Source organism: Scyliorhinus canicula, chromosome 9 (assembly GCF_902713615.1).
Source record: "Scyliorhinus canicula chromosome 9, sScyCan1.1, whole genome shotgun sequence".
In the NCBI taxonomy this organism is placed as follows: domain Eukaryota; kingdom Metazoa; phylum Chordata; class Chondrichthyes; order Carcharhiniformes; family Scyliorhinidae; genus Scyliorhinus; species Scyliorhinus canicula.
The window spans coordinates 74,268,082-74,282,716 of record NC_052154.1 but is presented as its reverse complement, the minus strand read 5'-3'; positions in this window follow the sequence as shown (position 1 = coordinate 74,282,716).

Genomic DNA, 14,635 nt, shown 5'->3' with positions numbered 1-14,635 from the left:
ATGGCCAATCCAACTCATCTGCACATCTTTGGACTGTGGGAGGAAACCAGAGCACCCGGAGGAAACCCACTCAGACGTGGGTAGAATGTGCAAACTCCACACATACTGTCACCTAAAGCTGGAATTGAACCCGGGTCCCGAGTGCTTTGAGGCAGCAGTGCTAACCACTGTGCCACCCTGCCGCCCAGTACAATGTTATGTGTTTCCCTGGCCAAGGGAATGGTAACAATGCTCTTACACATTTTATCATGAGATGTCTTGTTCGTGCTTTTTGTGAGAAACATAGAAAAAATGGAAACTAGGAGCAGGAATAGGCCATTCAGCCCTTCAAGCCTACTCCGGCATTCAGTATGATCATGGCTGATCCTTAATCTCCCATATTCCCATTTTCTCCCTATACCTCTTCATGCCATTAAAATCTAAAATATTATCCATCTCTTTCTTAAATACATTCAGTGACTTGGTTTCCTCAGCCTTCTGTGGTAGAGAATTCCACAGGTTCACTGCTCTCTGAATGAAGAAATATTACCTCATCTCAGTCCTCAATGGTCTGCCTCATATCCTGAGACTTTGACCCTGGTTCTAGATTCTCCACCCAGAGATATCGGGCGCGATTCTCCGGACTCACGACGGTTCGGAGAATATCGGGCGTCGGAAATTTTTACGGCGACGCTGTTCCGACGCCCTCCCGCTATTCTCCGAACCCCGCAAAATGTCGGAGTTGCCATTCCCGACAAACGCCTCCTTCCCGCCCCTGACACGACCAGAATCGCCACTGATAGCCCCCCCCCGCTATTCACCGGCCCGGATGGGCCGAAGTCCCGACGTCATGGCGCGCTGTTTGCACGTCGTGAAACACACCTGCTTTTTAAATTCGTCAACCAGTCGGCCTGGCTGACGACAGCTTGGAGGAGGTCAGGGCACCATTCTGCGCACCGCTCAGCGCACCGCTCAGCGCACCGCTCGAGTCTGGCCACAACGGGGAAGGCATCCCTGAGAACGGGAGGGGGTCCAGAGCGGGGGGAGTGGGGGCGACGGGGGAGGCAGTGGGGGCGACGGGGGAGGCAGTGGGGGGCGACGGGGGAGGCAGTGGGGGAGACGGAGGGGGCAGTGGGGGAGACGGAGGGGGCAGTGGGGGAGACGGGGGAGGCAGTGGGGGGAGACGGAGGGGGCAGTGGGGGCGACGGGGGAGGCAATGGGGGGCGACGGGGGAGGCAGTGGGGGAGACGGGGGAGGCAGTGGGGGGCGATGGGGGAGGCAGTGGGGGGCGACGGAGGGGGCAGTGGGGGGCGACGGGGAGGCAGTGGGGGGCGACGGGGGAGGCAGTGGGGGGCGATGGGGGAGGCAGTGGGGGGCGACGGAGGGGGCAGTGGGGGAGACGGAGGGGGCAGTGGGGGAGACGGAGGGGGCAGTGGGGGCGACGGGGGAGGCAATGGGGGGCGACGGGGAGGCAGTGGGGGAGACGGGGGAGGCAGTGGGGGGCGATGGGGGAGGCAGTGGGGGGCGACGGAGGGGGCAGTGGGGGGCGACGGGGAGGCAGTGGGGGGCGACGGGGGAGGCAGTGGGGGGCGATGGGGGAGGCAGTGGGGGGCGACGGAGGGGGCAGTGGGGGAGACGGAGGGGGCAGTGGGGGAGACGGGGGAGGCAGTGGGGGGCGACGGGGAGGCAGTGGGGGGCGACGGGGGAGGCAGTGGGGGAAACGGAGGGGGGGGGGTTAGGTAGAGAGTGAGCCGTCCAACCCCGTTACAAAATGTCTGCCAGCATGCCATGGTGTGCCGGTCACGAGGACACGGCCGCTGGTTCCCCTGTGGCTTCCGGACACAGGCCACTGACGCACCCGTGAGGAGGCCATAGTTTACTGGCCGTTGGATGCAGAAAGTGACCAGGGGTTAGGCTGCCCACGTGTCAGCAGCACGACCAGGCCACCGGGACACACAGGTATCCCGTGGCAGGCGGCTGCCGAGTTGTCGACTAACCTCCGTCTAACATGTTGTTTCTCTGCCCCCACCACCCTTCTGTAGGTTAGCACAATGTCTGTGAACAGAACGGCGATGTTCTGTGCAGTGGTTGGGGCCGCTGCACTGCATTTGGCGATGGAGCAGCATCCACACCCACAACCCACAGTGGATGCAGGGCCAGCTGCAGCAGCAGAGGGAAGGGCCGAGGAGTTGCCAGTCGTCGAGCAGCATGGGGGGGAGGAGGAGGAGGGGGAGGATGAGAGAGTGAGGGTGCAGCCACGGCGCCAGAGGCGACGACCAAAGCCGAGGGTGTACCGTGTCCGGGTCTCTTTCCTAACAATGACGGACATCACCTGCAGGAGGAGACTCCGGCTGAGTAGGCAGACGGTGATACATATCTGCCAACTCCTGTCGCACCTCGCCCCACGTGGAACGGGGGGAGGACACGCGATCCCGGTTGCCATCAAGGTGACGGTCGCTCTGAACTTCTATGCTACCGGCTCCTTCCAGTGTCCGAGCGGGGACGTCTCTGGGATCTCCCAGTCATCGGTGCACAGGTGCATCCGGGATGTGACCGACGTCCTCTATGCCATCGCGGACCGCTACATCACCTTTCCCGAGGACCAAGCAAGTCAAGACTCACGAGCTCGTGGATTTGCCAGTGTGGCCGGGATACCGAGTGTTCAGGGGTCAATCGACTGTGTTCACGTCCCCATGCGCCCGCCTGCAGGGGACAAGGAAGTGTTCACAAACAGAAGGGGGACATACTCCATTAATGTCCAGGTGATATGCGACCCCCACATGAGGATCATGAACGTCTGTGCAAGGTTCCCAGGGAGTGTGCATGACTCCTACATACTGGCGCAGTCGTTCATCCCTGCGATGTTTGAGGGACGTCCCCCCCGGCTGAGGGGCTGGTTGCTAGGTGACAGGGGTTATCCGCTGAGGTCTTGGCTGATGACGCCTATATGGAGGCCTCAGACCAATGCGGAAACACGATACAACGAGGCCCATGCAGCAACCAGGGGTGTGGTGGAGCGCTGCCTTGGCCTCCTGAAGATGAGATTCAGGTGCCTGGACCGCTCCGGAGGGGCCCTGCAGTACCAGGCCGACAGGGTCGCTCGCATTGTAGTGGTCTGCTGTGCGCTGCACAACATCGCGATGCAGAGGGGAGATGACCTGCTGCAGGAAGCGGAGGGAGAAGCTAGTGGCAGTGGTGCCAGCACAGAGGAGGAGGAGGAGGAGGAGGAGGAGGAGGAGACGAGGGAGGAGGAGGAGGAGGAGGAGGCTGGCGGAGTGGTGGGCGCAGAACGCAGACACGACCCAGGTGCTGGTGATGTCCAGGAGGCGGTACGACGGACCCGGCAAGGACGGCGGGCACGCGACGCCCTGGTGGCAGCACGGTTCATGCATCGCATGTGACGTTCCCGATGAACACCAAACCACCACCTGCATCGCTAGTCATGCAGAGGGTCACCTCACAACTGCCACCACCACAACCCCCCCCCCCCCCCCCCCCCCCCTCAGTGTACACTGCTCCACCTCGACATCACGCTTATCACTGGGTCCAGACGGTATGGCACAACATTGATGGCTGTGTCAGCGGGTGTGATCAGTGCCATGTGGAATGATGACAGCCCGCTCTGCGAAGAGCTGTGAGCTCAGAATGGTTAGAGAGAGTCTGACCCATGGCAATAGCTGAACCATCCACCTTGGTGGCCGCTGAGTTCGTCACTGACACTCCATCACGTGCCCGCGTGGGCTAGCTGTGGGAGGGGGGTAGGGGCGGGGACTGCACACCCGGCACCGAGGTTTCACCACCCGTCAACCCCAGCGACACTCGGTCACCATCACGATTCCTGTGGCTGTGGAACAATCACACGGTATTACAAGTAAGGTGGAACAGTGCGTTTAATGTTAACAATTATTTACAGGTGCCCTAGACCCTACAACTAAACTGTGCCCTTCACCCGTGCCAACTTACTCAGTGTCTATCTTAGTTGCCTTACGGGCCCTACCACTACGTCTAAGTGACTCCCCAGATGATACAGCAGGAGTGGAGGAGGATTGCTGTGAATCGCCCCCCTCGACTCGTTTCTCCTTGGCTAAGTGTTTCCTGGGGCGACCCGGCCTTGATGGGCCAGGCTGCTCTGCGGGCATCTCGGGTGACATTGTGCCACCCTGCTCTGCCTGCTGCCCACCCGATGCACCAGGGATGGGACGGGGGGAGGCCGAGAATTCCGGGACGTCCCGTGATGGCCTTAATGGGACGGACCCCGAAACCTCCTCCTCCCTCGGGGAGCCCGGTGGCCCCCGGGCCTCACTTTGGGACAGAGGTGCGAGCGGGGAGGTGCCCCGTCGCACCACCGACACCTGGCGCTGCCAGTCCTGGAGGCCTGCAACGGTATCCACCAGGATCCGAAGGTTTGCAGAGACGGAGTCCAGGGAGTTAGACATTCCCACCAGGGACTGTGCGACCTCAACCTGTGTGTGCACGACGCCATCCAGCACATGTGTCAGGCGGTTGAGGGTCTCCGCGACCGACTGCTGGGACTGTGCTATCGACTGCTGGGACTGTGCCATGGTGTGCTGCGACTGGGCCATGACCTGCTGAGACTCGGCCATGGCCCGCAGGGCGCCGGCAATGTTGTTTTGGCTCTGGCACATTGCTGCCTGTGAGAGGGCAACCCTGTCCAGGGCTGAGGATGACGCGTGCACATTAACCCCAACGTCTTGCATAACCTGACCCATTGCCTCCACCACGGATGCCACCCGTGCGGTGTCGGACTGGGTCTCTGCCATGAGCGGCACCACTCCCTGCTCTTGGACGCGGTTCGACTCCTCTAACAGCGTCTGCAGAGCCAGGAAGGCAGCCCTCCTCCCGTCATTGTTTCCCTGGGTTTCTTGAGGCATCGGCTGTGCGGGTGGGTTGATAAACTCCAGGAACTCAGAAAACGTCTGGGAGCCAGCTGCATCCTGGGCCTGGTCTGTTCTCCGCGAGTCCGGGCCCTCTGTTGCTCCGACCTCCACCTGCTGTACCTGCTCAGCTGTGATGTGCCAACCAGACTGTGCCCCAGGAGACTCATCACTAAATAGGCCCGCCGGGGTGTGTGTCTCTGGGATGATGGATGTGGTGGGAGAAAGCAGTGCCGCAAGCCCGACACTCTCAATGGTTAGGTCCTCGTCCAGGGTGTGGGGCTGCTCAGCGTCAGGAGGGTTGTCCCTGGCCATTTCTGCTGGTTGTGGACTTCGAACCCTCTGTGCGTCCTGGTCCGCAGATTGGGTTGGGGCGGATGGGGCTGCCCGCTGATCGGGCACCCTCTGTTGTGAGGCCCCGGGTGAGGTGGCGGCAGATTCCTGTCTCCGTCTGGAGGCAGACGGCCCTGGTCGTTTGGCATCACGTCCTAGGGAAGAGAATGAGACGGGTTATTTAGATTTGCTCGGCAGGCCGCTGGACGGTCCCAGTGGGCAGGGTGTGTGAAGGGATAGAGGATGGGGGAGGTGTCCCAGTGGGCAGGGTGTGTGAAGGGACAGAGGATGGGGAGGTGTCCCAGTGGGCAGGGTGTGTGAAGGGACAGAAGATGGGGGCGGTGTCCCAGTGGGCAGGGTGTGTGAAGGGACAGAGGATGGGGGAGGTGTCCCAGTGGGCAGGGTGTGTGAAGGGACAGAGGATGGGGGAGGGGTGAGTGTTTGTCAGGGAGGGTTGTCTCACTTGCTGCAGTTCCGCCAACCTCGCATAGCGCGACATCCCGGGTGGCAGACCCCCAACAAGGTCCAGGGCCCTCTGTTCAAAGGTGCTGAGGCGGTGCAGGTTGGGCGAACCCCCTCCAGTCTTGTGCCGCTCACGGTGGTTGTGAGCGGACTTGGCCTGTTGGGGGAGGGAACATAGGTAGATCATTACAAAACGGAAGGTATCAGCAGTCCGTTCAGATACTGGCACAGTTTGGGGGGGTCAAGTTGTCATAAGACGATTGCATCTCTCCTCGGGGCCAGAGCGCTGGGTCTGCGACAACTTTGTGAACCATCCTCAAATAACTCTGCCCCAATCCCCCTCCCCCCCCTCCCGTGCCGGGGGGGGGGGGGGGGGGGGGTGCTTAAGTTAAGGGGGAGGGGACTTCCGGTTGCGGCTATGACTAGCTAAGCCGCACATTTGGAAGCTCCTGCAACAAAGGTGTTTTTGGGCCAATTGGAGGGCCCCAACGGCGCTGAAAAAACGAATCCCGGTGGGGGAAGGTCCCCTGAGGAGAACTAGACCGATTTTATGGTCGGTACCCGGAGTGGAGCGGCAAGAAAAACGGCAGCAGCTCCCCAAAAAAAGCGGGGGAAGAAAATCAAAATGGCGGCCGGCGGTGCACCGGAGGAGTGGAAGAAATGGGCGGAGGAGCAGCAGGCCGCTCTCCTCCGTTTTTTCACGGAGATGAAAGTGGAACTCTTAGAGTCCATGAACGCGACGGCCACCAGGTTGGTGGGAGCCCAGGCGATCCAAGAGGCGTCGATTAAAGATCTGCAGCAGGAGATGGCCGCGAGGGAGGAGGAGGCCACAGTCATCGGGGCAAAGGTGGAGGTGCACGAGGCACTCCACATGAAGTGGCAGAGCCGCTTCGAGGAGCTGGACACTCGGATGAGGAGGAAAAATTTGAGGATCCTGGGCCTGGAAGAAGGCCTGGAGGGGTCGGATCTCCCGGGATATGTGGCGGAGATGTTGAGCTCCCTGATGGGGGAAGGGGCCGGTCCGGCGCCCCTGGAATTGGAAGAGGCATACCGGGTCATGGCCAGGAGGCCTAGGGCAAACGAGCCCCCGAGGGCGGTGCTGGTGCGGTTCCAGCGGCTAAGTGATCGAGAGAAAGTCCTGAGGTGGGCTAAAAGGGAGAAAAGCAGCAAGTGGCAGAACTCGACGGTAAGGGTGTACCAGGACTGGAGTGCGGAGGTGGCAAAGCGGCGGGCCCGGTACAACCGGACAAAGGCGGTGCTACACGCGAAAAAGATCAAATTTGGAATGTTGCAACCGGCGCGCTTGTGGGTCACCTACAAGGACCAACATCATTATTTCGAGTCCCCAGAGGAGGCCTGGACCTTTGTACAAGAGGAAAAGTTGGACACGAACTAAAACCTGGGAGCACCGGCGGTCGTAGCCGCCGGGGGACTCTTGATTGTGCAAGTGGCCCTTTTCTTTTTCAGGCCAGGTCGGAACTGGGTAACAGTTTCGTGGAGTGTTTGGGGTGTTTTTTCTCGAACGGTTGACTTTTCTGAATATTTTGAAGGTTTCGAGTTGTTGGGTGTTTCTGTATATTTGTACTGCTGAAATCTCTATTGTGGGTCGTTGGTTTCTTATGGGGTGTTTTTTCCCGTTTCCAATTTCCCTTAGTTATTTACCCCTCTTACCCTTTTTCTTTGGGTGCTTGGGGGGGTTTTTTGTTCTTTTTTTTTCTTTTCGGGTTATGGTTATCTGCGGTTATTTATACTGTGTGATGGAGGGTGATGGTTGGGCACACTGTTAGTTGATAGTTAGTTAATTATTTTGTTATTTAAGTATGTAGTTAAGTATTTATGTATTTAGTTGCCATTGGGTATTTGTATTTATATCGTTAAGTTGGGGAGACGGGACGGGGGGGAGCGGGTTGATTATGCGGGTCTTTCTCGGGGGTTTTAAGGGGATCTTTCACGGGCGCAGATGGGGTGAACCGGGAGGAGTCGGAATGTGGCAGGAGCAGCCGGGTCAGCGGAGACCAGCTGACTCTCGGGAGTACGATGTGGGGTACATCGCGGCTAGGAGGGGTCCTAGCCAGGGGGGGGGGGGGGGGGAAAGGGGGGGGGGACTGGGGGGGGACACCGGGTTGCTGCTAGAAGGACCAGGGACGAGAAGGGGAGAGCCGGGGGGGGGGTGGGGGGGGGGGGGGGCCATCGCTATGGGAAGCGGGTCAGAAAAGAAGGGATGACCCGGGGCGAGCAAGGGACAAGACATGGCTAATCGACAGGGAGTAGGGACGGGTCGCTCTGCGACCCGATTGATCACGTGGAACGTAAGGGGGCTGAATGGGCCGGTCAAAAGATCAAGGGTCTTCTCACACCTGAAGGGACTGAAGGCTGATGTAGCAATGCTGCAGGAGACTCATTTGAGGGTAGCAGATCAGGTCCGCCTGAGAAGGGGGTGGGTGGGACAGGTGTTCCACTCAGGCTTGGATATCAAGAACCGGGGGGTGGCGATTTTGGTGGGAAAGAGAGTGTCGTTTGTGGCGGCAGAGGTGGTGGCAGACAAGGAGGGCAGGTACGTGATGGTGAGGGGTAGGCTGCAGGGAGAGAGTGTGGTACTGGTAAATGTGTATGCCCCGAACTGGGACGACGCGGGTTTTATGAGGCGCCTGCTGGGCCTCATCCCGGGACTGGAGGCAGGGGGCCTGATCATGGGAGGGGACTTTAATACGGTGTTAGACCCTGGGCTGGATAGATCGAGTTCCAGGACGAATAGGAGGCCGGCAGCGGCAGAGGTGTTAAGGGGGTTCATGGAGCAGATGGGAGGGGTAGACCCATGGAGATTTGGTAGGCCTAGGGCGAGGGAGTATTCTTTTTTCTCCCACGTCCACAGAGTGTACTCTAGGATCGATTTTTTCGTATTGAACAGGGGGCTGATACCGAGAGTGCAGGACACGGAGTACTCGGCCATTGCGATATCGGACCATGCACCACATTGGGTGGACGTGGACATGGGGGAGGCGCGGGACCAACGCCCGTTGTGGCGCCTGGATGTAGGGCTGTTGGCGGACGAAGAGGTGTGCAGAAGGGTGAGAACGGGCATTGAGAACTATCTGGGTACGAATGACACAGGTGAGGTGCAGGTGGGGACGGTCTGGGAGGCCTTGAAAGCAGTGATTAGAGGAGAGCTGATCTCCATAAGGGCACACAGAGAGAGGAAGGAGAGGCAGGAAAGGGAGAGGCTGGTGGGGGAGCTCCTAGAAGTAGATAGGAAATATGCGGCGGCGCCAGAGGAGGGGCTATTAAGGGAGCGGCGTAGCTTGCAGGCCAGGTTCGACCTACTGACCACTAGGAAGGCGGAAATGCAGTGGAGAAGGGCGCAGGGTGCGGCGTATGAGTACGGGGAAAAGGCGAGCAGGATGCTGGCACACCAGCTTCGTAAGCGAGATGCAGCCAGAGAGATTGGGGGAGTGAGAGAGAGGGGTGGGGATGTAGTGCAGAAGGGGCAAGAGGTGAATAGGGTCTTTAGGGACTTCTATAGGGAATTGTATAGGTCTGAACCGCCGAAGAGGAGAGGGGGAATGAAGAACTTTCTCGACAAATTGGGGTTCCCAAAGGTACAGGAGGAGCTGGTGGAAGGGTTGGGGGCGCCGATAGAGCTGCAGGAGCTAATTAAAGGGATAGGCCAGATGCAGGCGGGGAAGGCGCCGGGGCCGGATGGGTTCCCGGTGGAGTTTTACAGGAAATTTGTGGACTTGGTGGGTCCAGTGCTGGTGCGAGCCTTCAATGAGGCGCGCGAGGGGGGGGTTCTGCCTCCAACAATGTCGCAGGCCCTGATCTCCTTGATTTTGAAGCGGGACAAGGACCCGGTCCAGTGCGGGTCCTACAGGCCCATCTCCCTCCTGAATGTTGACGCCAAGCTGTTAGCAAAGATCCTGGCAACCAGGATAGAGGACTGTGTGCCAGGGGTAGTCCATGAAGACCAGACGGGGTTCGTGAAGGGACGCCAACTTAACACAAATGTCCGGAGATTGTTAAATGTGATTATGATGCCAGCAGTGGAAGGGGAGGCGGAGATAGTGGTAGCGCTGGACGCGGAGAAGGCATTTGACAGGGTGGAGTGGGAATACTTGTGGGAGACGTTGGAAAGGTTTGGGTTTGGGGAGGGATTTATCAAGTGGGTAAAACTGCTCTATTCAGCTCCGATGGCAAGTGTGGTAACAAACGGGAGGAGGTCAGAATATTTTGGGCTCCATCGAGGTACTAGGCAGGGATGTCCCCTATCTCCCTTACTCTTTGCATTAGCGATTGAGCCGTTGGCGATGGCACTGAGGGGTTCAGGGGGGTGGAGAGGACTGACAAGGGGTGGGGAGGAACATCGGGTCTCGCTCTATGCGGATGATTTGTTGTTGTATGTGGCAGACCCGGAGGGGGGAATGCCGGAGGTAATGGGGATACTAGCGGAGTTCGGGGACTTTTCGGGATATAAATTAAATCTGGGGAAAAGTGAGGTCTTTGTAATACACCCGGGAGACCAAGGGGAGGGAATTGGGAGGCTCCCCTTCAAAAGAGCAGTTAAAAGTTTTAGGTATTTGGGGGTGCAGGTGGCAAAGAACTGGGGGACCCTACACAAGTTGAACTTTTCCAGACTGGTGGAGCAGATGGAGGAGGAGTTTAAGAGGTGGGACATGGTGCCGCTGTCGCTGGCAGGGAGGGTGCAGTCAGTTAAAATGACGGTCCTCCCGAGGTTCTTGTTTTTGTTCCAGTGTCTGCCCATCTTCCTCCCCAGGGCCTTTTTCAAGAAGGTAACGAGTAGTATCATGGGGTATGTGTGGGCACATGGCACCCCGAGAGTTAGAAGGGTCTTTTTGGAGCGGAGTAGGGATAGTGGAGGGCTGGCGTTACCCAACCTTTCAGGATATTACTGGGCGGCAAATACATCGATGGTACGAAAGTGGATGATGGAAGGGGAGGGGGCAGCCTGGAAGCGCATGGAGAGGGCGTCCTGCGGCAACATAAGCTTAGGGGCACTGGTAACGGCACCATGGCCGCTCCCTCCCACGAGGTATACCACGAGCCCGGTGGTGGCGGCCACCCTCAAGATCTGGGGGCAGTGGAGGCGACACAGGGGGGAAGTGGGAGGTCTGATAGGGGCACCACTAAGAGGGAACCACAGATTTGCGCCGGGAAACACAGGAGGGGGATTCCAGAGCTGGCAGAGGGCGGGTATTAGACAACTGAGGGACTTGTTTATAGAGGGGAGGTTTGCGAGCCTGGGAGAGCTGGAGGAGAAATTTGGGCTCCCCCCGGGGAACACGTTCAGGTACCTCCAAGTGAAGGCATTTGCCAGACGACAGGTAGCGGGGTTCCCCGCGCTCCCCGACAGGGGGGTGAGTGATAGGGTGCTATCAGGGGTCTGGGTCGGGGAGGGGAAGATCTCGGACATCTATAAGATTATGCAGGAGGTGGAGGAGGTACCAGTAGAGGAGCTGAAAGATAAGTGGGAGTTAGAGCTGGGGGAACAGATAGAGGACGGGACATGGGCAGACGCCCTGGAGAGGGTCAACTCGTCGTCGTCATGTGCGAGACTAAGTCTCATTCAATTTAAGGTACTGCATAGAGCCCACATGACGGGGACAAGGATGAGTCGGTTTTTCGGGGGTGAAGACAGGTGTATTAGATGTTCGGGAAGCCCTGCGAATCATGCACATATGTTTTGGGCATGTCCGGCACTGGAGGAGTTCTGGAAGGGGGTGGCAGGGACGGTGTCGAGAGTGGTGGGGTCCAGGGTCAAGCCAGGATGGGGACTTGCGATCTTCGGGGTTGGGGTGGAACCGGGGGTACAGGAGGCGAGGGAGGCTGGAATATTAGCCTTTGCGTCCTTGGTGGCTCGGAGGAGGATCCTGATTCAGTGGAGGGACGAAAGGCCTCCGAGTGTTAACACCTGGTTAAACGACATGGCAAACTTCATCCAATTGGAAAGGATCAAATTCGCCCTGAGAGGGTCGGTGCAGGGGTTTTCCAGGCGATGGCAACCCTTCCTAGACCTCTTGGATCAGAGATAGAAACTGAGGCCGTGACAGCAGCAACCCGGGAGGGGAGGGGAGGGCGGGAGGGGGGGAGGGGGGGGGGGGGAGGGGGGACAACGACGAAGGAAGTACGGTAGCGGCGGTGGCACGGGCAAGGCCTGCCCGAGGACGCTGCTAGAAATGATAAGTTGGTCTGACTGTCGGTTCGCCGGCGGGGGGGGGGGGGGGGGGGGGGGGGGGGGACGCGCGGGTAGGGGGGGGGGGGATTTCTTTTTTCTTTTTCTTGTTAAGTAGGGGGGTTTGACTTTGTTTTGTTATAATTTAAATGTAAATGTAGGGGGGGTTAAAATGTTTGTATTTTGAAAAATTCAATAAAAATTATTTAAAAAAAAAAAAAAAAGTTAAGGGGGAGGGATGGTTGTGACTAGGGGGCACCCTCATGGCACTTACCCTGGCAGACCTGGTGAGGTCGTGTAGCTTCTTTCGGCACTGCTCTGCTGAGCGAGGGGTCTGCCCCACAGCACTGACGGCAGCAGCCACGTCACGCCAGGCCTGGCGTACCGCGCTGGCAGGTTGGCAATGCCCTCTCCGCGGGCGGATGATGCCCCTCCTCTGCTCCATGGCATCGAGCAGCGCCTCGACGTCCGCATCAACAAAGCGAGGAGCAGCTCTCCTCGGCTCCGACATCCTGCCCGACAGATTCTGTGGTCGCCCGCGCCTTTTTACGGCGTCGGGCGGCGTCACGTGGGCGTGATCGTGTCGTCGCCGCATTCCGTCGTCATCACGCACGTAATTGACGCGGCCGCGCTACTAGCCCATTTCCCGGAAGTGAATCCGTCGGGAAATGAAGCCTTCGTGACCGTCGTAAAACGCTCCCGATTTTTACGACGGTTTTACGATTTTCCGCGGGTGCGGAGAATCGCGCCCATCATCCTTCCTGCATCTAGTAGAGGAATGTGTCCACCTTGTGGAAGGTTCCATTTCCCAACTCCCCCTTGAGCCTGTAAACACCACTTCATTACACAATGCATTCCCAACCCTTACCACACAAACTGCATTAAAACTATTGTCTGTATGTCACATCAGGTTCTTATGCCAGTCACTGTAAACCAGTGTCGCCTGATCACTGACCTTCAGTCATGGGAAACTGCTTCCCATTATATACATGGGACGGGATTCTCCCAGCCCTGCGCCGGGCCGGAGAATCCCCGCGAACGGGCCACGCCGCCCCGATGCTGGCACGCTATTCTCCGCAGTGCAGAGAATTGGAGCCATTGGCGCTGGTGTGGTTGGCGCGGCGCCGGTCGTGGGCCGCTCTACGTAACCGTCCCGCCGATTTTCCAGCCTGGATGGGCGGAGCGGCCGTAGGAAAAGAGCCGAGTCCCGCCGGCGCCGTTCTAACCTGTTCTGGGCCGGCGGGACTTTGACGTGTAAGGGTTGGGTGGTGGCCTGTGGAGGGGGGGTCCGACCCCCGGGGGATGGGGGGGGCCTCCACTGTGGCCTGACCCGCGATCGGGATCCACCAATCGCCGGCCAGCCTCTGTGGCTGACGGCCCCCTTTCCTCCGTGCCGGCCCCCGCAGTCCTGCGCCATGTTGCGTCGGGGCTGGCGCGTTGAAGGAGGCCACTGCACTTGTGCGCATTGGTGCCGGCGCCATTGCGCATGTCCTCATTGACGCCGCGCAACATACGCATGCGCGGATCCCGCGGCGCACAGTTCACGCTGAGATCAGCAGCTGGAGCGCTGCGAACCGCTCCAGCGCCACGCTGGCCCCCTGTCGGGGCCAGAATTAGACGTGAGAGTGGCCCATTTACACCGTCGGAAAATGCGACAGCGTTTACGACGGCGTGGACACTCTGCCACCCGATTGGAGAATCCCGCACATGTGGTCTGGCTGGAATTGATACATAGTCCGGGATACTGGCCATTTGCAAGAGCACTCAAATCAACAGATAAACTCTTTATCGCTATATGGACTTTGTGATTACCCACTCACATTAACACAAAAGAACAAGACCATGCTGTAAATATGTAACAAACTTCCAGACACAGGTGATCAACTTTGCAGCAGGACAAAGGACAGACAAAAGAAGCCATCAGACTCCGTGATGTGCTGATGGCTGGTCAGATGAGGGTGTTTCAGAGGACAATGGGTCTTGACTGAACCACCCTGGATAAACAGGAGTATCCTGACTTTCCCATTAATCAGTTGGAGTCTGGATGGGACAATGGCCAGTTCTGGGAATATACATATGGCTCAATACTAGCAGACCAGTGTAAAGGAAGGAACATTTGAAACAGGTCTTTAGCGATAACGTGGGAGACACCCAGGCACAACCATCGCAGGAAGAAAGGATTTTGGGTTTCGACATCCACATCGAGTGATCGTAGCCCGACCAGCCTCCTTCACTAAGAGCTAGAGCTCAGCTGTGAATCTGAGTCATACTTTGTTGAATAAGAGAATTGTGAATAAAATTGTGTTAAACTGTGAACCTGTTTTGTCGTTTGTTCATCTCGCAGATAAGGTCACCTGGGTAAAACTTTTGATTAATATACTGGCCGAAGTATCTGAATTGGACAGATACAACATACTCCATATAAACTTAATGATCTCTTATGGTGATTATAAATGCCTGACTCATCTCAACCCAACATAGTTTAAATTCAGGAGCCAATGTTACAAAAAACTTTGAAGAAGATTCATCCGGACTCAAAATGTTTTTTTCCCCTAAATTTAGTGACCAATTCATTGTTTTCAATATAAGGGCACTTTAGCGTGGCCAACCCACCTACCCTGCACATCTTTGGGTTGTGCGGCCGAAACCCACACAAACACGGGGAGAATGTGCAAACTGCACACGGACAGTGACCCGGTCCGATCTCGGCCCCGGGTCCTCAGCGCCACGAGGCAGCAGTGCTAACCAGTGCGCCACCGTGCCGCCCTGCGGACTCAAAATT